Source organism: Cavia porcellus, unplaced genomic scaffold (assembly GCF_034190915.1).
Source record: "Cavia porcellus strain 051 isolate PalLab524CR breed Dunkin Hartley unplaced genomic scaffold, mCavPor4.1 scaffold_17, whole genome shotgun sequence".
In the NCBI taxonomy this organism is placed as follows: domain Eukaryota; kingdom Metazoa; phylum Chordata; class Mammalia; order Rodentia; family Caviidae; genus Cavia; species Cavia porcellus.
The window spans coordinates 33,760,302-33,785,395 of NW_026947500.1; the positions used below are offsets into that span (position 1 = coordinate 33,760,302).

The following is a 25,094-nucleotide window of genomic DNA, read 5'->3' on the forward strand; positions in this document are numbered from 1 at the left end:
AAGATATAATTAAAAACCTACCAACTGAAGAAAAGCCCACCCCCTGATAGATTCACTGCTGAACTCTACAAAAAAATTTAGACAAGACCTAACACCATTATTTCTCAATCTCTTAGTGAAATGTAAAGGGAAGCAATACTTCCAAATTCACTCTTGGAAGCAAGCATTATCCTGATACCAAACAAGAGAGGGATCCAACCAAAAAAGAGGAATACAGACCAATCTCTCTAACGAACAGAGATTTTAAAAAAATCTTCAGTAAATAACTGGTAAACAGAAAGCAGAAAATCATTAAGAAGATTATACATCATGACCAAGTAGAATTCATCCCAGGGATTCAAGGATGGTTCAACATACACAAATTAATACATGTAATACACCATATTAATAGAGCCAAGGACAAAAACCATATGATCATGTCAATAGATACAGAAAAAGCTTTTGACAAAGTTCAACATTCATTCATGGAAAAACAAAAAATCCTACAGAAAATTGGAACAGATGGTCTTTATCTCAAATGATAAAAGCCATCTATAAGCCATCTTCCAAAATTATTATACAAATTTAATGCAATGCCAATCAAAATTCCAACAGCATATCTCAGAGAATTAGAAAAGACAATCCTAAAATTCATTTGCAGAGGAGACCTAGAATAGCAAAGGCAATTCTGAGCAACAAAGTCAAGGCAGGGAGTATCAACAGACTTGAAATTATACTACAAAGCTAATCCCAGACTTGAAATTATATTACAAAACTACTGTGATTAAAAAAAAAAACAGCATAGTACTAACAAAAAATCAGAACCAAAGATCATCGGAATAGATTAGAAGATGCAGAAACAACTCCAAACATACTAAGCCACCTTATCTTTGACAAAGGTGCCAAACACATTCACTGGAAGAAAGATAGCCTCTTTAATAAATGGTGCTGGAAAAACTGGCTCTACACATGCCAAAGATTAAAATTAGATCCATATCATTCACCATGCACTAAACTAAAATCAAAATGAGCCAAAGATCTAAATATTAAAACAGAAATACTAAATCTATTGAATAGGTAGAATGCTTGATGACATTGGCGTAAGCAAAGACTTTATGAAAGAAATCATAATCATACAGGAAATATCACAAAGAACAACTAGTATCTCATCTTATTAAAAAGCTTTTGAACACAAAAGAAACCACCAACAGAATAAAAAGACAACATAGATTGTGGTAAAAATATTTTCCAGTTGTTTCCAATTCTAGAAAAGGATTATTTTCTAGAATATATAAAGAACACACACATACACAAAATCAAATCCTCCAAATTTAGGACTAAAGTTTCCATTTGACCCAGCTATTCCTCTTCTTAGTATCTTCCCCCCAAAATTAAAAGCATCATACCACAGCAATATATGCAAACTCATGTTTAACATGGCACAGTTTGTAACAGTTAAATCTTGGAAACAGCCCAAATACTTAATAACCAGGGAATGAATAAAGAAAATCTGGTTATTTTATATAATGGAGTACCATATAGAAGGATAAACTTAAGACATTCCTAGGAAAATGGATGCAGCTCGAGCCTATTCCATTAAGTGAAATAAATCAGGCATACATGTGTAAATACTGCATTATTTCTTTGACATAAGAAACCAAAAGTGCAAATAAGAACCAAAATATGTAATAGGTATTATGAAATAGGAAGAAAATGTTTAAGTGGGGATGGGAATAAGGGAGTAGGGAAGTGAAAGGAAAGAAGTCTCCTGGACTAAGTTCTCACCAGAGCAAGATGCAATAAAAAGCCTGAGTCTTGCCTGTGTCCATCTATGGCTTCCTGTTTAGAGATGTCCTGTTTCTCCCATCATGCTCTGCCATTTGCTTTGGAGCTCTTACCAGAGCCAGTTCTACGCTATTTGACCTTCACCTCCCAACGCTGTGGATTAAGAAACCTCTTTTCTCCAAAAGTAATCTACCGCTGGTATTTCATTACAATAATACAAAACTGACTAATACAAGGTCAGCACAGAGGCAGGTGACAAAAACCTATGGCAATAGGAGAGGAGAGGTATTCTAAAGTGATAAGTTCTGTTTCTGAGTTAACAGCACAGTATTGCTTTGTCTTTCTTTAAAATATACAATCTTTACATAGTCACCAAATAACAGACCTGTGCTATGTTTCATAATTTATGTGGCTCATTTTCTGTTACTTCATTTCTTATTCATGTATTCATTCATTTCTTCTTTTATTCACTGAACAATACTTTTGAGAGTCTAACTCTTCTGGTCACTAGAGAATAAATGGTAAATAAGACAGACACAGCAATATCTTGTATTAGGAAAATGCCCAATAAAAATGTACACCATAAAATGAAGAAGCAAATATCTTAAGGAAGTATCTGTCCTATCTTAGGGAAAATAAAACAAGAACAAGATGGTGCCATAAAGAATGACTCGGATTGTGTAGGATAAAAACTCTCTTATGTTCGATCATGTCTCCTGCTGCATTTGTGTCTTGTCTCTCAGACTCTGCTTTGGAACAGTGAGGTGGAGTCATCTAGCCTGGCTGAAACTGTTTTCTTTCTGGCATAAACACTGGCTTAGACTATACTGTGAACCACTGCCTCCCCATCACAGTGTCACTGCTGGAGAGTCATACTGCTAAGATACTGTGAGCTTCCTGTATATCCCTCTGTGCCCAGGGAAAGAGGACTGGTCCTGCAGTGTTGAATGAACATTTCTTTTGAGTTAGTACCACCCCTCATTTGAGTCAGACTATTGTTATTTTTTCCCTTCAAAAAATAAAACTTCACACAAGGATCAATCACGCCCTGTGAGAGTAAAGCCTACCAAAGTTTCCCTCACCAATTGCAGTATTAACCACACAGCTAAATGAGAAGGAAGCGTGAGGTAGCACAAATGTTGCACTACAGACTATACGACCTATATTTGGCTCTAGAACTGCCATTAACTAAATGTACAGTCTCAGATTCTTTCATATCTAATGCTTGGCAGTTAATTAGTCCAAAATACTGAATGAATAAAACAGCATTGTAAACTATTCTTTTTTTTTTTTTTTTTGTACCTGGGATCAAACTCATGACTCCACACTTGCCAGGCAGGCGCTTATGATGCTGAGCTAAATCCCCGGCCCTGTAAATTACCCTCCTCTATATCAGCTAGAAATAGATAAGAGACTGTAACACAGGGACCCCAAGATATGCTGCTTTAAAAGATTGAAAGACTTCTCTCCATTACTTGGGACAGAATCCAGGGCCTTCCCACTGAACTACATCCTAAGTCTGTTTTTTAAATTTATTTTCCAGACAGGATTTCATTAAGTTGCTAAGTTGCCCAGGTTGGGCTAAAACTTGCAGTCATGCTGTTTTAGTCGCCCCAAGTGCTGGAATTATAGTGTGAATCACCTGGCTCAACAGAAAGATTTGCATCTCTCTGATATGAGTGGTAAGAAACAGAGTTTTACCTGATGATGTTATCCTGATACCCAGATTCCTTCTATCCACTTTCCCTAGCTCCTTATAGGGTGACACTTCGTGGTTGATGCTGGTTCAGCAGAGCCACTGCCAAGATTGAGCCAGAGGGAAGAGGCAAAAAGAAGGTAATTTCCTTTTCATGGAGTGGTCACGAAGATGTACACTTCTGCTCCCAGAGCATTAGTAGGAATCTGATCACATTCAACACATCAAGCTCAAGAGAAGCTGGGAAATGTGGCTTCCATCTTCCACATCTAATCCACATTAGCCACCTTCCCTGAGAGCATCCGTGAAGCCAAGGGAATTCTCTTCCTAATAAAATGGAAAAGGAGAGAACAGACTCACTTGGACATGTGGCAGTCTTTGCCATGCCTGTAATAAGATGTCAAACTCAAGTCCATTGTTCTATTAAGGAATGAATTTTATTGGCATGCTATCTTTCCATTTATTGTGCTTTTTTACGCTCAAGATTTCTCATTGATTTCAACTTTAAATTCAGTACTGGCCTAAACCTACTTATTTTGAACATGTGTTTCACTATGGACTCTGTGGACTCCAGAGACTCTGAGAGCTTAAAAAAAATTTAGGAGAATTTTTTAATTGAGGATTTTCCCTTTGACTATAGTCTTAAAATTGAATTTTAGTCTTCTGCATCATTCTCTTGACTCCACCAAATCAGATCTTACCATGGGATCCCAGAGGCCTTGTATGTTCCACTGGGCACAGATGGAGACTTTGCACGGATAAATTGGTTTGCCCAAATAAATGCTAAATAAGTTAATGGTATACTTCACAAAGGGAGTTTCCAACACAGTAAAAATAGAAACTATAGGAAATTGGGTTGCCACATAGCACCTATAGCATCAGCATGCCACATTTAGAACTCAGGAGGCAGAAGACAATGCCATGTTCTCATTTGAGGGGTAATCTGGTTTCAGCAAAACATCATCCTCCCCATTAAATTAATGCTGCTAAATTGAATTACACTGGTTTTATTGTTCTGTCTGACTTTAACCTGAATTGAATTGAATTGAACTTGTTTTGGATTTTATACATAGATCACAGCTTACAAGGGTAAGTCTCAAAGTAGCATTATAATCAAACAGTTGATGTAAACACTAGGAAAAAAGTTGAAATTGTTTTTCTTTCCTTTCAAAGAGGCCCATAAGTTATTAAAGCTGAAGGAACAAAGTCATTGTATTTCTAAAGTCTTGTGAACATGTGCTCCTTCCTTACAGGGATCCCCTTGTAGATTATGACTCTAGCAGATCCTAAGCAAATTGCCCTGGTAGCACTGGCTTTGATCTTGTCCTAACTCTCACTCCGTCCCGTAACTACACACTTGCTGGCAAATTCAGAATTTACATGGACTTCTTTAATATCCTCAGCATTTCATGCACCAAAGGAATTGTGTTTGAGAGAGTGGGTAGGTTACTGTCTGATTGTTGCCGAGTTCTCGCATAGAGGTTGATTTCTGTTGCATGGGAGAGTTCAGATGTATAAGACTCCTTTCTTTGCCTCCTGCCTAACCTGTGACTGCAGTTTGGAGGGTAACTATGTGACAGGGTAATAAACATGCCACCCTACCCTAAGGCAATAGTGTAGAGAATGACATATATAGGGGCTGAGTGGCGATGCATACATCAGTCTATCTGGCGCTTGGAGATCCTGTGGGATGAAAGGTGCTATATAACTGTAAGTTATAGGGACGCTTAATCAACTCTTCTCCCACTGACTTGTGTTCTGTCTGTGATTTACCGGCACCTCTGTTTACCTACAGGATAATGGTCCTGGTGGACCGGAGTATAAGGAAATAAATGACTTGGCAGGTGATTAATTGTCCTAGGGCAGCACAGGGTCCTGTACCAAGATCATTATTTCTATTGTATGACAAGAAAGAAAGAATAGTGAAGCTGTGTGCATAAATAACAGCAGAAGATCTCCTCACTGTGCGGAAAATAGCCATTGTCCAGTGCTTTTCAGACTACCTGGAGGAATCTGGACCATAGTCTGAGATCTCGTCTCTCTCCGAAGCCTTCAGCACTGACCTTCAATAATCCATGTGGCAGGAAAGCCAGACAGTTTGGGGGACAGCTCCCATCCCACTCACTGCCAAACACAAAGCAAGCACAGTGTTGCAACTCTGCCCTTTCTGGAGCTTAACAATACAAGCAACCTCTTGGGAGACAGTTCTGGTTCCCAAGGATAAGAAGCAGCAGGGAAGAGCAGAAAATTAGATTGAATTCAAACTATGAAAAGGAAAGAGAAATATGAAGGAAAGTTCAGGACACAAGGGCATCAGCTCTCGGCATTTTATTTAATTAACTAAATCATTTATCCCAGTTGTTCTCAATCCCACTACATATTAGAAACACTTCTGCTGGGAGACTTTAAATATAATACCAATGGCCAGGTCTCATCCCACTCCAATTAAATCAGAAGCTCTGGGAAAGAGGTCAGTACCTTTTTAAATCACTGACAAAATGGAAACTGAATTCCTGCGCCTTGGAGGTAGCTCTTTGGGAGAGTGGAGACATTGATTTCACTAGGGAATCCCTCATCAGTGTAAAGAGAACTGCAAGAAAGAAAAAGCATAAGCTGCTGGTGGATTGTTCCAGCTCCAACATTATAGCTTCCAGCGGGGGAAATAAATCATTGAAGAACAGACTGGGCCTGATTTTAACCAGCCTGGGCTTTAATAGCCCATCAGTTTGGTTTAAATGCTATTTGATAGCACTGAGCATTTGACCTTAAGCAAAGCACTTGGATTCAACCTTGACATTTACCATAATTAAACAAAGAAGATTTTGCTCATTAAATATTATTTTTGTTTCTTGGACCATGAACTGAATTGTCAATGAGATTCCATTTCAGGCAAGGCAGTGGCATGTCCCTTGTTCTTCCTAGCTGTTAACAGCTACAAGCCCCAATCTGCCCTCCTCTGATGGGAGAGAGAGGCTAGCATTTCCCACAGGCTCCTTTTGCTCTGTCACCTACTGAGAAATGTCACAGAAGCTGACATCCTCAAAGGGAGAATGTGCAGAGTGCCACAGGGGCGGACAGCATCACACCGGTTCTCATGGATATGAACTTAATCTGCCTGGAAACCTCACCAACTGAGAGGGAGGAGTGGGTCATTTTTGGTACTTTCTACTCAGTTTGTGGTTACATCCTGAACTCATTCCTCTTCATCATGGTCAGCCTCTGACACTAATTTTATAAAGTATTACATCAATCCTCTTTCATAATCCATTGGACCAGTGGTGAGCTATTCACGCAAGTTTAGTTGAACAAAGTTCTCCCAGGAACTGGAACTGGCATCAAGAAAAAGACAGCATGACTTCATTTGGATGGCCAGAGTTGGGCAACGGATTCCAGTAGCCACATGAATCAAGAAGTAGAGGAAGCAAGCTTCCAAGGAACTAGAAAGAGTAGAGCTCATGAGATCAGACACAAAGACCCCTGGTGAGTGTAGCCTGTGTCCTGTCCTTTTCCAGGCTCCATTCCGTTTCTGTTATGGCTTCCAAATGAAACTCCTGTCCAGTAAATCCCCGCTTCAGTCACAGTGAGTATCTACTCCTTTGCTTGTTTCTCTATTAGGAGTTTATTTTTTTTAGAGCAGTTTTAGGATCACAGCAACACTGAAAGGAAGGCATATTCCCTGGCCCTACGCATGTAAAGGCTGCCCCATTATCAGCATCTTCCTCCAGAGTGATACAGTTGCTACAATGGATACAGCAACATAGACTCCTCGTTATCACCCAGAGACCAGAGTCTAGGATTCACACTCATGGAATCATACTTTCTGTGGGTTTGGACAAGTGTGTAATGATGTGTATCCACTATCACAGTATCACAGTGAGCATTTTCACCATCCTCAGAATCCTCTGTGCTCTGCCTATTCAACCTTCCCTCTCTGCTAACCTGTGGCAACTACTGATCTTTTTACTATTTTGCGTTTTCCAGTATGTCATACAGCTGGAATCATATAGTGTGTAGCTTCTCCAGATTGGGCTTTCATCATTTGGGAAGATGCACTTAAGTTGCCTCCATATTGAATTGGGTTTTGCTACCGATAAACATGACTGATCATAGCAGGTGGGAGGCAGTGCTGCCTGCTCTCTTTACCATCATTTACCTGTTTCCCTCCTTTCTTAATGAATTTTCAGAGGACAAATTGATGATGCAAAGCCCAAGCTTGGATGTAATCTTGACCTCTTTGGAAACTTCATTTGCTGAGTTGAGGTAGTGGATCCTTTTTGACAATATCCTCCCGGCTCACAATGAAACCTCATAAATCCCCTGTAACAGCATACTTTGTATGTCTCTTTGTCTGGGCGATAGTGATCACATATATGGTGCATTATGTTAGGTATTTCTGTGAAGGTAGGTTTTTTGTTTTTGTTTTTGTTGTTTTTGGATGTGATAGGTTTTGGGTAAAGCATATTGCCCTCCATAACGTGGGAGGACCTCCTCCAGTGAAGGCCTTAACAGAATGAGGACTGACCTCCTCTCCCCAGAAAGAAAAGAAGTCTGTCACCGGAATGCCTTTGAACTTGAACTACACTTCTTCTCTGAGTCTCTAGCTGTCCAGTCTTCCCCATCAGATTTTGGATTTGCCAAGACTGGAGTGAACAAATTCTTTGAAATAAATATCAACGTGAAGGTATGGACAGCTATGTTGAAGAGAATAAGAAACATTACGGTAGCCACTTTTGATTTTCTATTGTCTGGTTTTGAATGATTTCATTCTTTTGTTTTGACAGGTTTTATACTATTTTGTCTTGTTTTAATTCATTGTATCTGAAGATACGGACAACTATTTCTTTTTTTTTTTTTTTTTTTTTTTTTTTGGCCTTTTTCCTTTTTATCGGTACTGGGGATCAAACTCACGACTGCCTGCTTGCAAGGCAGGCGCTTATGCCGCTCAGCTAAATCCCCATCCCCTACGGACAACTATTTCAAAGAAAACAAGAAGTATTATGGTAGCCACTGTCAATTTCCTATTGTCTTGTTTTGAAATCCTGTGTTGCTTGCATTATTTTGTTCTGATCTACTTTGTTCTGTTTTGATTTGTTTTATTCTCTTTAAAGCAAAACATTACAAATAAAAGAAATAAATATCGATAGAAAGACAGATAGGGATCTATATATAACTTAAACATATTACACATGCGCTTGCGCACACACACACACACACACACACACACACACACACACACTGGTTCTGCTTCTCTGAAACAAACCAAGTAGAGAATCTTGATAAAATACATCTCTCCTTATCCATAACAGGAGGCCTCTGTTATCATTGTTGTTACTATGCCTGTCTTGTGTTTATTTTTGATGTTTCTGCTTTGATACTACCTGGTAATAATGAGGTAGTGTGTCAAAACAGAATAAAGGCTGGATCCAATTCAACTAGTTAGTGCTGTAATTAATTGGATGAGTCATTTCCTGAGCCTTTCTCCAGGTTATAGAAGACTCTCAACATCACTCTTGTTTCAGAATCCACAAAAGATATCATAACATCTCAACAAAAGGTGAGTTGTCACCTGTTGTGTTGGCTTTGATCAAGTCTTGGAACATATAGCTGTGCCCTATTTCCTGTGTTTTTTCCCTTATTAGAAAGTTTTTTCCCTTCTCTACAAGTTTTATGTCATTTCAGACCTAGAAAAGGGACCAAAAGGTAGGGAATGAGGAAGGTATGGGGACAGTTCATATCAGATACAAGGGGGAGACTAGAGAGTGCTTCTGGAGAAGGGAGAAGCTGGAAGAGAGATAAGAGAGGATGAGCAAGTGAGACACGGGGTCCCGACCCCCCCACCCAGATCAAAACCTCTAGGATGGGCTAGATGGTTTTGTTTTGTTTTGTTTTGTTTTGTGAGACAGGGTCTCACTATGCAGTTCAGGATGGTCTTGAGCTCATTTTGTGGCTCAGGCTGGTCTCGAACTCAGAATGATCCTCTTGCCTTAGCCTCCCAAGTGCTGGGATTCCAGGCTTGTGCCACCATGCCCGGCAGGATGGGCTAGATATGAGCATGCACTAAGACATGATGAACTCTAAATTGGCCATGGCTGGTATAGCCTTAGAAAGCCACATGCCTGGGGGGGGGGGATCTGCTTTTCCAGGAGATGCCCTGTGTACCATGTGAGTACCATCGGGCAGCACACGCAAAAGGTGTGCTCTACACAGGACCTCAGATGGCCCCACACCAGCCCACCCCAAATCTCTCTGGATTTCAGCAAAGAAAGAAGGTCTAGAAACTTCCCAGAGGCCAGTTCCAGGGTTGGTGAAGACAGCTGAGAATTACACAATGAGAAACTTGCCTGTGGGGGCTCCCTGAGGTACAAAGTGGGGAAAGGCCATACCAGAAGCCACAAGATCTGGTCTAAGGAAATGTTGAAGCATATGGCCAAATCTCAAAGAATCAACATTATTATCAAAATCTCAAGTGGGCTGAATTAACACTCTATCGGCTGAAAGAATACTTTCCAGGTACCCCAGACTTTTCCCTGATGCAACAAAAGCTAAGAAACCAGAAGCTGAGTCCCAAGACTCTATAGAGACAAGGGGCTTTTCCTTTCTCTCTCGAGGATGTTGAAGATTCCCCAATACTTCGCTGAAGATGCCATTTTGGGGAAAAGTAGAGAATAATTTCTTGAAAAGAGAAAAATCAACCTGCTAGGAAACAACTTCACCATATTTCCTTACAGGGGACTATTCTGAACTGTGAGAGATTGAATTGTCTTTCACTGACATCTGTTTTGTTTATGTTTTTCCTCTTTCTCTTATACCAGCTTATAGCAGAGCAAAAAAAGAAATCAGTTATTAAATTAAAGGAAATTCCTTCCTAGTTACGCGTACCTGAGCTGAAGTGTATAAAGTTTGGTCCATCTGTAGCCAGGACAGAGATCACAAAGGTGAAGCCTTTCTTGCTTCAGTGCCTTCAAAGGAATCATGTTCTTCCCCATCCTGTTGGGAAAGAGAAAGTCAGAATAATCCTAAGGACATCAGTTATTTCAACAAGTAGCTCACTGTTCCTAGGGAGCCCTCACTGTGCTAACAAGGCAGCCAAAAGTATGAAGATTGATTTTTAGAAAACTGGCATGAATCCTTCTCTCCTAACACTAGCGCAGATTGCAGAAAGAAGACAGGTGTGGCATCAAGGGTCCTAGTTTATAGGTAAAAGAGATAAATGGGGCAATGGCTTTTCCCGCTTGTGGTGTATCAGCTGAGCTGTGTGCCCTTATTCTGTTTTTGTTCATTTTCTTACCTGTTACCCTATGTCTTAGTTACTTTCTAGATGCTATGACATAATACCCCACAACTTAAAAGGTGGAGAGGTCAGTTTTGGCTTATGTTTTAGAAGTTTCAGTCCTTGGTTAGTAGGCTAGCACTAGGCAAAAGTGGCACGTTAGGGAGACACGGCATCTAGGAATCAAAGAGAGTCAAATGAGGAGAAGGGAAGGGAAACGCCACCTTCTCAGTCCCACCCTCAGTGACCTGTCTCTTCTGACCTTAACTGTAGTCAGTGGAAATGTCCCTACAATCCAGCCACCTTCCAAAGCTCCTGCTTATGACTGCATAAGGCTCTAGGAATTAGAGGGACACCTAGGCATAAATCAAAACACCCTAAAGCATTCCAGAACCTGATGTTTTCAAAAGAGAAGCAAGCCTTGCCAAGTCATTGAGAAGAAAGATGGGAATGTAGCCAATGGGAACTCAAATTGTAGCTCTGCAATGAATACAAGGATGAAAATCAGCCTATACTTGGACATCTCTAAGATGATAACCACATCTCTATCATCCTAGCTATTCCTGTTCTAGGATTGAATCACATTTCCCCTTGCCAACTCTACAAGTCTGGTTTCCATATAGTCATCATACAAAGTGCAAGGCAGATAGCTTGCAGCCTCTGCTATGGTCTGTCCCTATCTTTTGTCTCATGGAGACCCTGCTGACAGGTTTCTCCTTTCTTCATTCTCAGTTATGTTCACCAACTCTATAGTTGGCCCCTGTGAATTTTCTAGATCTTCATTCTCTGCTGAAACCCAGAGAGACCTGAGGCTGGTGTGAGGCCATCTCAGCTCTCTGCTCGTGTATAGTTTAGTTCAACTTAATCTGTGATCATTTTATTCTACAATAGCTTTTCATGCTTTAGCCCTGTCTCTAAGCCATGAATTTTCAGATTTGACCTGTTACTTCTTTAAGAATTATCTGAAAGTGATATATTAGTTTTAATACTATCTCTTATTATTCAGTGCTAAAAACCCATCTCTTGAAACACACAGCTTTCTCCAACCACATCTCTATCATCCTATCCATTTCTGTACTTGTTAGCTACTACACAGACTCATGCAAGGATTGAGTATCAATTCCTATTGCCAATTCTGCAACTTCATTTTCCATATGCTCATTGTTCACCGACAAAGTGCCAAGAACAGGAGTCAGTACTGACGCAAGAAATATTTGCCATTCATTCTTACAACAGTCATGAAACAAGTATTATAAGATCCACTTTACAAAAGAGATGGAGGAAGAGAAAGACAAACGAATATTCCCAAAGTTTCAAAGTGCAAATTTGCGAATCCAAGAATCAAAATCTCCGGCTTATGTTTAACCAAAGCCTGTGCTCGTTCCACTGTAGTGTATTCTGTCTGTTCTGACCTCAAAGCTGCCTGTGGCCACACACCAGTGCATTCTCTATACTCCTACTGCTGCAAAATAAGAGCTTCCGTATAATTTCTGATTTTCCTGTCCTTTGTGCAAAGAAAATGATTTCTGGATTAAGTGCTAACTGAAAATATCTCATTCATCCACAGATAATTTTCATCATTTTTTTGTCCTGTAATCAGTTTGGATGCTTATATTCCAGTTCATTTTTATATCCGACTGCTGTCTCAGGAGAACTATCAACATACCTATGGTCTTGTGAAAATGGCACAAACAGAATGTAAGTGCAAAAGCAGCAAATGCTTTCCAGGATACTGTCAGCATTTTTTAAACAACCTAATTGCTGGACATTTTATAGTTAGCTCACAAGGATAGTGAGAGCCATGGCCATTGTGCATCCAAGGTCCTCATTTATAATCCTAAAATTTGTACCTTCACTTTTAGAACAAGGCCTGGATTTGTTCCTCTTAAACTTCTCCCACCTTGTCATTGATTATTTCTCTATTCCCTTCAAGTAGTTATCGATAAGTTCTTGGGGGTATTCATTAATCATGCCTTTCCTCCCTCCCTCCACTTTCTGAAACAATTGAGAAATGTGCAATGGAATCAGACAAAGGTCCTCATATAACTCTCCTGCTGGTTTGTGAGAACTGGAGAATGGGAATCAACCCTGTAACCTGAGTGAGTTTTCTACTCCTTTTCCTCTAAATTACTCTTAATCTCTCTTTCATGGTCACAGCAGTTTGACAACTTCCCATAACTCCCCTCCAAGGCAGAGATTGCTCTGGTGAACTCATCTCATAGAAGAGGCAGGAACAGAAGGCAGAATGTTTATCAGTGTCAGACCATCTAACCCAAGAAAGAGAGCCTAAACACTGGCACAGAGCTTGGAAAAACTTAGCTACAGATTCTCCCATCTCTGAATGTGGGATTGTTATTGCTTCCATCAAGGAACCTGTTTCTCTGCTCTTTATTAAGTCAGTATTTCCCTTGTGACTTACCTTGACCAATAAGAAGCAATGTAATGATGTCATGCAATTTCCATGCTGAGACTGAATCTAGAGACCTTTACATTCTGCTTTCCTGAGCTGCCTCTTGCAGTGAGGAAGCCCATACTAGCTACACCAGCAGAAAGGACATGTTGATAGAAACCACAGAGCCCCAGCTGAAACCTTACTGAAACTGCTGGACCTGTGAATGCTGTCATGCAAGATCAGCTAACACCCACCAATATTGCCACTGACCACAAACGCATGAGTGAACCCAATTAACACTCCATGGGATCAAAATGACTAACCAAAGATGAATGTAGCCTATAAAACCTTGAGCAAATTAACGAGTGCATAAAATGAGCAGGTTCAATAAGTTATTCAGCCTTACCAACTATATAAGTCTTTGTGTATAAGGGTAAATGGAAAAAAATGGCTGTCTTATATTTTTCTATGAAATATAAGGAATGGAGTATCTTCATATCCAGGAATTGTATATTCTGCTATTATTATGTATTCTAGAGTCTTCCATAAACTTAATGAAGGCATTGAAAACACTGCTTCTTAGTCAAGGATCTAATGCAAAGTTGCTCTTGTTTCCTATTCCTGCTGTAGCAAATTACCACAAACATAATGGTTTAAAATGAAACAAATTGATTATCTTATACTGATAGAAGTCAGCAGTACAAAATGCTGGGATCTGCTGAGATCAAGGTGCCAACCAGGCCACATCCCTTGTGAATACTCTAGAGGCAAATCCTTTTCCTGAGTTTTCCAGCTGCTACAGGTCCCACATGTTCCTTAGCTTATGACTTAGTCACTCTGTCTTTAAAGACCCTATGATTACCCAAGGTAGCCGGATAATTCAGGCTCATCGCCCTATTTTCAAATCAGCTGATTAACAACCTTAAATTCATTTGCAACCTGAATTTCTCTTTGCTGCATTATATAACCTGCTCATAGGCTCCAAGGATTAGGGCACAGGCATCTTTGGGGGAGCAGAGGTATCATTCTGCCTAACACAAATAGCAATCTCAGAAACAAGGTCATCACTGTATTCAGTAAAGATCAACACTCAGTTCTTTACTTGCCCCTCTCCTAATAATTTTTAAGTGTCCACTAAGGTGGGATACCTAAGAAGTCATTTTTTATGGTATGTTTTGGAGTCAAACATGTACAATAGAAATGCAACCTTGTTGAAACAAAAAACATTTTATCTCTTGTTTCCCTCTAATAGTTCTATGAAGGCCAAGCTGACAGACCGCCTGACTTCCCTCTCAATCATGTTGCCAATAACAACATTGAAATGGTGCTTGGGGCCTTCAGGCTGGACCTGTCAGCAATGCGGCCCTCACCAAGCAAGAGGCAATCTGTCTCAGTCTATCAGATGCTACAAGATTTCTCGTGGCACTGGTGGGGTGAGCTCTTGACTTCCGCCGCTCCCATCACTCTCCTGAGTACAGAGAAAGAAGTAATTCCTCGCCGGAAACTAGAAAGGAAGATGGATGCATTCAAGAATATAGAACATTTTCTGCCTGCTTGGTGATTTTCTTTTTGTACTTGAATGCTAAAAGGGTGACTCAAAAGACAACAATTTGTACTACAAATGTGTATGGCCTCACCATATCGATTAGGTGGTACAAGACATGAAGGGCCATTTCTATAACTGTGATGGACTCCAGTCACCTCCAGACCCTTTAAACGGAGGGAGTGAGAGTGAGGAGTACCATGTTGGACCTCATATGTGCAAACAGAAGAACACGAGTGAAATCTGTTAACACTCCTTTTGAATGTGTATGGTGTTGGAGGACAAGTGAGGACAAATATAAAAGAGACAAGAATCAGACTTGAGAGAGGTGACTTGTTATTATATCAAACACGATCATTTGTCAATGGACTCTGAAAAAGAAGTCAGAGCCAAGGCAGGGTGCCAGAGGCACCATAGTGGATACAATATGAATTTCAAGACCAGAGAGAGGAGAGAATGTGAGAACTAAGCTCTACCTCTCTGTCTTGCTGGACACAAGTGAGATCCCAAGTAAGCTACTTAGCTTGCTTTCCCATCTGAAAAATGGAGATATGGATAAATATCTGTTCACAGCATCTGTAGTAGGCAGATTGTGTTTAGTGAATCCCAAGTCTCATAGGCCCTTATTAGTCCCCTCCAATATTGATGCTAGACTTGTCCATGTAATTTGCTTTGACCAATGGGACAACATCAAATGAGACAATAGCAGAGGCTGATAAGTGCTGGTTCATTGGAGCACTACCACTATCATCTAAGAAACTCAAGGTGTCTTGGTGGAGAGGCCTTACCAGGATACTGCAGGTGGCAGCCTCAGCTAATCACTGGATAGATTAAGATTCCCCTGACAGTGACTATATCAGACCATTATACCCTAATTTGATGATTTGTGTTTTAATAAGAGTTTTGAGAACACATATCAATATGTGGAAGAAACTAAGAGCAAGAAGACTCATCCATTGGTAAATTGCTTTAGGAAAAGGATGATGAAAGGTTATACCAGAGTGGGATGAAGAAGGATGGGGAGGATTCTGGGGGCCAAAATGAGGCTTAGTGGGAAGCAGAACTGACAAAATTTGGAAACTGTTTAAATGGGGACAGATCTGAAGGGGAAAGGAGTGCAGACGACACTGAGATTCAGAACCCAGTCAACTCTGTGAACACTGATATTCTTACCAGGATAGAATACCTAACATAGAAAGCAAGCTTGTGAGGAACACTTTATGAGTCTTGGCATAAGTTCTATAAACAAGGTGGTCTGAATCTACCTAAGTTCTCTGAGTCATTGCCCATTGTGGTGTTCCTATCGGCAGACCTAGAACAGAACCCAAATCCTTCCATCATCTGGCCTCTACATGCTTCTCCAACCTCTTTCTCTCTCCCTCCTCCTTTTGCCCTCTGTTATGCTTATGCACACCAATCTTCCCTTTAGCCTGGCATATTTGTTTGTTCCCTGGGTCTCTGCTCTTGGTGACCCTTCTGATTGGAAAACCTTCCCTGAGATCTTTATTTACATAGTTGTTCCTTTTGGTCATTAAGGTCTCAGCTCATTGTCATCCCCTATGGAGGATTTCCCTGGATATCTTAGCTAAAATGGTTCTTCCCACTCTGCAGTCAACTATTCAGTGACACCTAAGTCATCTGATGTGTGTCTGCTTGAATCTCCTCTGGCTACTATTGAGAGGAAGCCCTTGAGCACAGGGACACTGTCCGCTGCTCTCCCTCTCCAGACATAGGACATTGCCTGGCACAAAGTGGCATTTAAGAAGTATATATATTAACTGATTGGTGGGGATGGCAGAACTAGCACTCAAACTAAGCAACCGACTATACCACAGGCATTGAAGGGTTTTCTAGGATCTAGGACTTCCAGTGATAACGCCAGGAAAGTGTCAGGGACACCAAGAGAATTGGTCACCCTAATTCAAACCCAGATTCTAAACCTTTTGCCCAGTGCTTCTTTCATTGCCTGCCCCTGGAATTTTAGGATCTCACGGAACTTAAAGATTTTGTGCTTTACAGCAGTGCCTAACAAAAAGGAGGCAAGTAAAAATACTTATTTTGTGAATGAACAAATGAATGACCTAATTCCCATGAGCAGAAGCCAAAGGGAATCTCCCCATATCAGCTTGCTGGTTTGAACCATGCAACCTATGAGTCAAACTAAGTATCACAGTATCCTAAGTTTTGAGCTATAGCAAAGGCCCCAGGCAGTTGATTGTCTGTGCTTTTTCTTTTCTCTGCTGTCTGACTGCTGGGTCTTGGCTGTAAGATAAAGGCCTCTGCTGACAGGGTTCAGATGTACTCACATAACAAGAAAGGAGGAAACTCTGAGAAACAGAAAACTGGCTTGGACAACATTACAAATGTTGTTATCCGTGGGAATTTATTTTCTTTCTCTTTAGTATTTAGTAATAAACCCTGCAATCCTGCACAAAAGGATGGCAAAGGGAGTGAAGGCACACAGGCAGGTCAGGATGGTCTCCTTTTAGCTGCAATGAGGGGTGGACACTGTGGGAGAAGAGCTATGTACATGCACACGAAATAGGCAAATCTGGGCATTAACTGAGGAGGCGGAGGAGGAGAAAAAGAAGAGGAAGAGAATGGAGTAAAAAAGACAGCTCTTGTTATCAGGTTCTGAGCCAGGAGGCAAGGAAAATAACCCCTATATAGAGCACATGAACATAAACAATGTCTCCAACTAGAGAGAAAATGGTTTTAGAACCCTCCCCTAAATTGGATCCTAATAAGCTGAGCTTGGATCCTAGTGCTGCTAGTTAACACACATATGTGTGACCTTGGGCAGATTCTTTAGCACCTCTAAATCTCAGTTTCTTTCTTGGTAAATTGATATTGCTATGAGAATTGGAGGTTGACCCCAAGTACTTGTCACATGTAGGCACTGGTAAATGGTAGCATCACTAAAATTAGATATTGGAAATTTATACCCAGAGGAAGAATATTGGGCCAAGGATGGTATGGTGGTTCTACCTTGAATGATGAACAGTTATTATTAATCCAGCTGCACTTTATGAGATGCCTCTGGCATTCTTGCAGATGGGATAATGAAGCTGGTGGCTTGGGATGCTCTTTACATAAATGGACCAAACCTTCCCTTACCCTCCAGGACTAATTCATGACTTCTATTTAGATTTAATAGATTTGGGTTTAACAAGATAGTTATTATACTTGAGCTAAATACTGATGGCCAGAAACACAATGTTTACTGCAAATGAAGAACAAGAGAGGGAGGTTGCCTGGGTTAGATCTCTGGTAGATCTTAAGCACAGCTTTTAATAATTAATTTGCCACTTTGATAATACGCAATAACTGGCTATTAAGCCAAGAGTCCTGCATTTATTAAATGCTAACTTAGTGGCAAACAAACAAAACCCGAGTCGATAGTTGCTTCGCCAGTTATTAAAAGCTCCTGTCCCTGAGGATTTGTGTGGGAGGCAGACTACACGGGCAGGGCAGTGGAACTGGGAGTAAGTAGTGGGGGACTGAAGTGCTTGCAGAAGGCTATTCAAAGCTCCAGCCCTGCTCCAGTGGGAGCTATTATCACAGCAGCCTGGGGCTGGGCCAAAGAAACTACCTGGTTTCCCCACCCAAGGATACCAATAACATTTGCTTTTTTGTATAAGCTTTCTGGAAGTTTTTTATTACCCAAAGATGGAGATAGAAAAGATATATGGAAGATGATGAACCCAATGTTAGAATCTTTCACAGCAAGAATAATGGAGAATTGATCCAAGATAATGGAGAACTAAAGAATACAGTCTGTATAATAGTTGCCTACACAATACAAATGTTAACAGTATGGGTTGGGAGAGGAAACAATTAGGTCACTATTGATTATACATAAAAGGAAGCTCAACTCCGAACAGTATACACATTAAGAAAATTAATTCTCATCCAGAAGGAAATTCACGAATGTATAGGTTTCTCAGTTGGGATTGTACTCAGCTGCATATTAAAAAAGCATACACACAAATAATAGTGGTTTATATATGTTAGAGGTTTCTATCTCTGACACATGAAACAAGCCCACACATAAATAGCCAAAAAATTGGAATGCAACTCCACAGTTATCAAGGACCTATAATTTCTGCACTGTCATTTTTAATAGATGGCTTCCAACCTCGTTAGTTTATGCATTATCTGTCACAAATCTAGCCATTATGCTTGTATTCCAAGAAGTAGGAAGGTAAAAAGCAGGTAAGACAAAGGACCACTTAATATTTCACCACCTAGCCACATTGATGAGGAAGTCTGGAAAATGTAAGTTATATCTGGGTACATTGTTACACTCAACAATATAGTTTTCCTGAAACTAAACAAGAATATAGTGTGCACTAGAAGGCAGTTTCTGCTTCTGGAGGCTTCTAGTATGTGTTATTTAGTGATTCATCCTCACCACTGAAGACCAAAATTCCCTCCACCCCTGTCGTTCCATCTTGGGTACTAACCTCATCCTCAGATTTGATAACAAGTGACTGTGTATATGTTCCAAATACCCAACACAAGTGTGCTGATGTCCAGAGGAAGATGAAGGAAATGATTACTATATCTCTCCTTAGCAGAAAGAAAGACCTCAGAATCCCACTAGCAGACTTCTAATGATCAGAATTAGATCAAGGTTGGAAGGAAGCCTCCCCACTGCAAATGACTCTTTCCTAAAGCATTTGGTCTCATGGGGGCAGACCAGGAAGGCCAACCAAACTTAGGTTTTGTTGGAAAGGAAGAAGAATGATATGAGAGGTAGACACTGGATTCAAAGACCAATGCCACCATGATTTAGCTGCAGACATTGAGCACTAAACCTCCAATCTGGGCTTTTCCTACCTAACAGATGATAACAATAGCTTCCTTATAAGGTGGGGGGGGGGGAGCTGGACTGAAATACTGTTTGTAAGCGTTGTGTGGATGTAACATTACACTCCTGTGTTTATGAACTGCTCCCCACTCTTGGTACACAACATACCCTAGGTTTTTATTCTCAACTAAAACTCAAGTTTTCATGCACTAGATTGAAGAGAAGACCAATTATTAAATGCTGGAAGGACTCTGGGCTTCTGGGCCTTTGATAGTTCAAACAGGTGGTTCCCCAAAGTAACCCAGAGAGAAGTCCCTAATCCTTTTGGTCCCTTGACTCCTATTTCCTTTGCTGCTACTGTTTCTCACTACTTCATAAGAATTCAAAGGAAAACCGCTTCTTATTTTGACAGTAATGAAGAATATCCCCTGAGCCTTGCACCCCAGTGCTCTATGGAAGTGAATCTGTTCAATGCTTTCATAGCCACTGAGGGTTGGTGGCCCACCACCTGTTTAGAACTACTGCCCCATGCTGCCAGACTCATCATGACATGGATCTCTGCTCCTACAGACATAGCCATGGAAGGGAATCACTTGGGCTGACTTACTCTTTCAGAGCCAAGCAAAGGCCTAGAGGCTCCCTTTCTAAAACTCTAGTATACCTAAGTTATCTCAGGCAGCTTCATAATCATTCTCCTCTACAGCCCCCAGTCCATAGCTGTGCCACAGTAGACGAGGCAGCCCTTCTGAATTAAGCCCATTCTCACTGTTCTGCTTCTCAGGTTAAGAAATTCCCCACCTATCCCTCTTAGGTATCTTCCTATTTCAACTCCACTCACTCCCTACATACCCACAAATAGGACTCATTACAATCAGCCAATCAAGAACTTAAAGGGCTCAATATTTAGCATAGTGGTAAAGTTCTTACTTAGCCTGCTTTTGGCCCTAGACTTGAGCTCCAGCACTGGTGGAAAAAACTTTTTTTGAGTCCATGAAATTCAAAGGAAGATTTTTTTCAAGGAACTTCTAAGAGCTTTCTCTACCTTCTTCTATATAGTGTGGAGGTAAAGTCTAGAAGTTTGCATCCATGGAGCAGCCAGGCCATTGTTGAATGAAGAAAAGAACTGAGAGTACTAAAAGAAATCAGCATCTGGAGACGTCAGTAAGCTACCCCGTCAAGGAAGCCCAGAAGACTTTCCAGCTACTTGTGCCTTAAATCTACCTCCTTTATTGTTTAAGTCACTTAGAGATGAGTTTCTCATAAAACTAAAGTTTCTCATAGAACTAAAGATCTAAATGACCCAACAGGGCGTTCAAAAATGGTCTAGAACTTAGAACAGCCCTGACCTTCCCTAGTTACAGGAGGAGAAGCCAAGATCAGGGGAAGAACATGAGAAAAAACCGACCTTGAGCCTAAAGGAGGTCAGCCTGAACATGGAAGCAAGGAGCCTGGCGAAGGAACAAGTTCATTTGTCCATCCATCACCACCTGGCCACGCACTGACAATCAAAATTCTAGCTCATTTAGGTCACCTAGAACCAGCATCTAAGCCTCACCTTCAGGCAGACAGTGCCACTTCCCAAGCCTGAAGTCAATTCAAGTTGCACCCTGAGTCCTAGTTTTCAATGATGTCTCTCTATCTCCATGGCTATAACCCAAATCCTTTTATAATTTTTTTTATTTTGAAACAAAGACTTGCAAAATAGCTGAGTTGCCCAGGCTGGGCTTGAAATTATACTCCCCTGCCTCAGCCTCTCAGAGTGGTAATATTATAAGCATGTGCCACTATGCCTGATTGGGGCAGCTTCTTAATTGTCACCTATCTAATTTGCCTTTTGATAATCTCCTACCATGAAACATGAATCATTCAAACATCAAGCATTCCCTTGCTCATCCCAGTCTGCTCGAAACTACATGCTGGGGATAATGAATTTAGACACTCCAGGAATATATTAAATTTTTTTTTAAAGTAAAAGAAGAAAGATCTTTATCTTCAAGTTTCTTTCCCCCAAGGTAATTCACCATTAACATTTAAGTACGCATTCTCCTGACTTTTTTCTAGGCGGACATATATTCCTACTTTTCTTTTGCAACCATATACGATATAGCATAAAGCTATGGTGCAAGAGAGACCTCCCTGAAATCACATAAAGTACCATCCCTACATGATTCCTCAGGGCCATATTCTCTCACAATAATGAAAATTTAAATTCAACTGCCCGGCTCGAGTAGAATTCTAAAGCCCACGACTCCAATATTTGTTGCTGTTGTATTTCCATTGTTTCATTCTCCACTGGTTTAATTAGTGCCTGGTATTGTCTGAAGCAATGTCATTTTTATTCCAGCTATAGCCAGAGGCAGTTAGCACAAAATTTGCAATATTTTTAATTCCAATAAAAGTATTCAGTCTAATGTTCTTGTTTTGGCAGTTTTAGAGGGTAGAATCCCCAGTATCTAAAACTTCAATAGAGAAAAGTAGTTTTCCACGGGTGTCTTGGAAACAGGCCTCCTCTATGGAAGTGCAGGGAATGAACTCTTGAGGACTCACAGTGGTTTGGTCTCCCAACCAAGCACTAAAGAACAGACTCGGCAAGTACAGCGACGTGCCTGTAATTGCAGCTACTCAGAAAGCTAATGCAGGAAGATCTCAAGTTTGAGGCCAGCCTGGGAAACTTAGACTCTGTTTCCAAATTTAAAAAGAGCATTGGATGTAGCTCAGTGATAGAGCATCCCTGGATTTAAGCCCCAGTGTTAAAAATAATAATACATTCAAAGGCTTGCCTTAAATATATGCTATTTCAGGGGAGGCTTTGGGAATGAATGTTCTATCATACTTCCCAATTTGCTGTAGCTAAGACTGAGAGTTCTAAACAGTTCTGTGGCCCATCCCAGAGCAGCCAGTGATACACAGCAGAGTTTCAAGGTCTTTGGTCCTTGTGAGCTGGCTCTCTGACACAAGAAATGGTGAAGACAGGTGACCTAGAGACACAGGCCCAGGCGTAAATCTGGCTCTATCACGGATAAGCGGGGCCAACTTGAGCAATTTCTGCAAACTCTGTGAACCTTGGCTTTTTCATCTGTGCTTATAAAAACCTATCTGAAAGGGGTTTGGAGGCTATGAGAGCTTTTTGACATGCAGCAAGTCATGCAGTAGTGTCATTAACAGTCGAGCGCCGGGTGTAAGAGATGTGGCTTTGACCCTCACGGAAGTAATATCTGGATATTTCTAAAGCAACTTGATCTTACCTTCAAAAAAACACCAAGTCACAAGGCACAAGGCAGGGGTGGGTGTCCATGGAGGATTCATTGACACTGGGAAGGATGCTCATGGGCTGCCAGGAGGGGAGGCAGCTGAGAAGTTTTCTGTGACTAGATGTTGCCTGGAGGCATTACTGAGAACACAAGTATGCTCGGGCCCCTCCCAGACTGGCCAGGAGACCTACTTTTCACTTTTTCCTCAGTCTCTCTGCCTGGCTGTGTTCCTTTTTCCTGGGAAACACAGATGGTCTGCATAGAAAATGCAGGCTGGATTTGAGCTTGCCTCACATAAACCCTAAATCATGCTGCCCCAGGCAAAGCAATGTTTTCTCTCCCCTACCCACCCCACCCCGTGTCTCTGTCCTCTCCTTCCCTCTTCTCTCTTCATTTCCTCTTCCTCCCCCCACCCCATCACACGCAGGACGCTCCCTGCATATTGTGTATGTTCTATTTCCTGTCCCCCAATCACTACAAAATAACAGCTGGTGCTAGAAAAATCAGGAGACACCCTGTGACTTTCTTTTACCCTAATCAAACCCTCAAACTTCCTAAGTGAGAGAAACCATGGAGCAAATTTATGAAAATGTTGGGCTCCAGCAAACTGTTGGAATCAAAAAGGCAACTGTTATTGTGGTTGTGTGGGTGTGTTTGCCATCTCAATCAACATTCATCCAGATCCAAGATGGATGTATGACTCTGTGATGTATCACAAGCCATATAAATAATAAATCATGCTGCTTGGTTTTGATTTTTATTGACTCTGTAAAAAATGCACAAAATAAATTTGGTTGGGATCTAACAATACAGCTTTGCTGGGTTCTTTCATTGTTAAAGTTTTTCATTTTTTAAAAATTAAAATGCAAGATTATTTTTTTTAGGTCAAACAATACAAAAGTGTTGCAGAATTCATATGGAACGATGGTCCAGCACTGAACTGTTCCCTTACGTACTATCTGTTCTGTCGTTTGGCAATGCTAGATGCATCAATGCTGGACACCTTTGATTCCAAATGGACCAATCAGACTCTCCTCCTGGAATGTAAAATCCTGAGTGGAAGGAGACTACTCTGTGACATCTTATACCCATAGCCTTGCTATAAGACCTCTTGCATATATACTTGGACAGCTCAGTTCTGGTGTGTACCCACACCCAAAAGCATCAGTTCCATGAATGTTATTACCTGCCACCAGAAGAGCGTCTACAATTTCAGTGTGCGTACAAATTTCACAATGACTACACAGGCATGCACACACACAAAAATGTCACATTCCTTATGACTTTTTGTGTGAAGTCATTTTTTTTCCATTTTCTTTTTTGATACCAGGAATTGAACTCAGAGCCTCACATATCAGGCAGGAACTGTACCACTGAGCTACATCACTGGGCCCTTTATCACTCTTTGTGATAGCTAATTGTGATATGGCAAATTGAATAGCTTAAGAAATGCCTAGCAGATTTAGTGGCACATAGTTCAGGATATATCTATGGATGACTAACACACAGACCCCAGACTGAGGGAGGGTGGACCTACCCAGATGTGAATGGCACCAACCAGTGACAGACTTGTAGCAACCAGTGACAGACTTGTAGCTGAGATGGAATTAAAAATGAAATAAGGAAGTCTTCTCTTTTGCTTGTTTGGAAGAGCTCTGATATTGCCTTTGGATATTAATTTTCAGTTCTTCCAGCACCAGACTCTACAGTGAGCTCGAGGTCTTCAATTTTCAACATGAACCTCCGACTCTCTAGCCCACAGACAGCAGTTCTGCAAACTTCCACCCATTGCTCTGCAGACAGCAGCTGTAAGTCTTAGTAAATCCGCTATACACCATATATACAAAGCATAGTATCTGTTGCTCTAGTAAACCCTGACATATTTTTGTATTTGATCCTAACTTTTAACTTGACCATTGTGCATATCCATTAATACACATACCACACACTATTCCTACAATATTCTATGAAATACAGACTAAAAATGTACACAGTTAAAAATTTAAAGCACATTCCCCATCTTGAGCAGTGATTCTATTAACAGATTCGCATGTATCCTCCCCGACACTGTTCTATGCAGCTGGTTGTATGGTTCTGAAGGTTTATTTAAAGTACTATACAAGGGCTAACCAGTCTCTGTTAAATGTTGAAATAAAATTGATTACACTAAAGCATACATTGCCACTAATCCTCCTCAAAACGAGCCCCTTTACTTCAAACAGCCCATCATTCTTGCCACTTTTTGAAGCAGTCTGGAAGTCCTTCGCTTCGTCAATATGTAATCAAAAATACGGTGAATGTTGCTGCTGAGTGTCACCCAATGGGAAGACAGGTTCATAAAAACATTACAGTGTGTCCTTGTCCT

The 25,094-nt window shown here is 40.8% G+C and overlaps 1 protein-coding gene across 3 annotated transcripts in view; it reads right to left on the reverse strand.

Annotated features, from left to right (window-relative positions):
* Window positions 1-25,094, reverse strand: part of Pamr1 (peptidase domain containing associated with muscle regeneration 1) — a 178,031-nt gene that overhangs the window by 140,616 nt on the left and 12,321 nt on the right. For 2 of the 3 annotated variants that reach the window (XM_063227777.1, XM_063227776.1), the window contains exon 2: window positions 10,340-10,447. The exons of the other annotated variant lie outside the window; for it this stretch is intronic. The gene's annotated coding sequence lies outside the window, so the exon portion shown is untranslated. The remainder of the gene's footprint in view (window positions 1-10,339; window positions 10,448-25,094) is intronic. 3 annotated transcript variants of the gene reach the window in all.